Raw genomic sequence first — 1,432 nt, 5'->3', positions numbered from 1 at the left:
GTATTCGACAAAGACAGGATTGCAAAACTGAGTTCAAAGCCAGCCTGAACAAAGCAAGATTATGTTTTGTTTGTTTGTTTGGTTGGTTGGTTGGTTTTTGTTTTGTTTTGTTTTGTTTTGGGTTTTTCAAGACAGGGTTTCTCTATATAGCCCTGGCGGTCCTGGAACTCACTCTGTAGACCAGGTTGGCCTCGAACTCAGAAATCCGCCTGCCTCTGCCTCCCAAGCGCTGGGATTAAAGGCATGCGCCACCACTGCCTGGCCCAAGATTAAAGAATTTACTGAAAAAACTATTGTGATGGTTTGGTAAGAATGGCCCCAATAGTCTCATATAATTGAATGCATAGTCAGCAGTAAGTGGAATTGTTTGGAAGGCTTAGGAGGTATGACCTTGTTGAAGAAGGTATGTCACATACATGCAAGCATATGCAAGGATAGAATTGTATATTATATAAATATTAAACATATGTATAACTGGGGTTACTCTATAAACTTGTTCAGTAGTTTACCTTAAAATTTTTTAAACTGTATGTCTGTCTGTCTGTCTGGGTGTGTGTATGGGTACACATCTGCAGAGGCCAAAAGCATCAAATCCCTGGAGTAACAGATAGTTTTTAGCTGCCCGATGCACATGGATGCAGGGAATCACACATGGGTCCTTTGAGAAACCAGGCCCCTTTATGCCTCGTACTCTCGTTCTTCTTAATGTCTGCACAGTATCCCAGGGTGTAATTAAGCCAGGATTCACTTAGAGAGTATGGAGACTCTTTCATCAAGATGGTTTCCATCATACAGTGTGGAAAATGGACTCTAATTCTCCTCTCACCAACCACTGCCTGGGGTTCTCTCTGCTACACACTTCTCATAAAACCCTAGCATGGGAGGCAGATCTCATAGAAGAGAATTGTATTCACTGTTCAATAGGAGTGGTTATGCCAGAGGGACCCTGATCCTGTGGGCCTGGGAACAGCTTCACTAATCGGAAGTAATAGCTGTATAGCTGTAATAGTGTGTGTGTGTGTGTGTGTGTGTGTGTGTGTGTGTGTGTGTGTGTGTGTGTGTATGGATCAGGCTGAGCTCTCAGAGCCATGTCTGCCTGCTGCCATAGCCTCTGCCATGATGATAATGAACTGACCCTCTGACCCTGTAAGCCAGCCCCAATTAGATGCTTGCTTGCTTAAGAGTTGTCTTGGAGCTGGGCAGTGGTGGCGCACACCTTTAATCCCAGCACTTGGGAGGCAGAGGCAGGAAGATTTCTGAGTTCGAGGCCGGCCTGGTCTACAAAGTGAGTTCCAGGACAGCCAGAGCTACACAGAGAAACCCTGTCTCGAAAAACCAAAAAAAGAAAGAAAGAAAGAAAGAAAGAAAGAAAGAAAGAAAGAAAGAAAGAAAGAAAGAAAGAAAGAAAAGAATAAAAAAAAGAGTTGTCTTG

General features: G+C 43.6%; 1 protein-coding gene across 5 annotated transcripts in view; it reads right to left on the bottom strand.

Annotated features, from left to right (window-relative positions):
* The window catches only part of Mta3 (metastasis associated 1 family member 3), a 121,834-nt gene that overhangs the window by 102,669 nt on the left and 17,733 nt on the right, over positions 1 to 1,432 (bottom strand). The window lies entirely within an intron of this gene.

This window comes from Mus pahari, chromosome 18 (assembly GCF_900095145.1).
Source record: "Mus pahari chromosome 18, PAHARI_EIJ_v1.1, whole genome shotgun sequence".
In the NCBI taxonomy this organism is placed as follows: domain Eukaryota; kingdom Metazoa; phylum Chordata; class Mammalia; order Rodentia; family Muridae; genus Mus; species Mus pahari.
The sequence above is the reverse complement of the archived record's forward strand: the minus strand, read 5'-3'. Positions and strand labels throughout refer to the sequence as shown.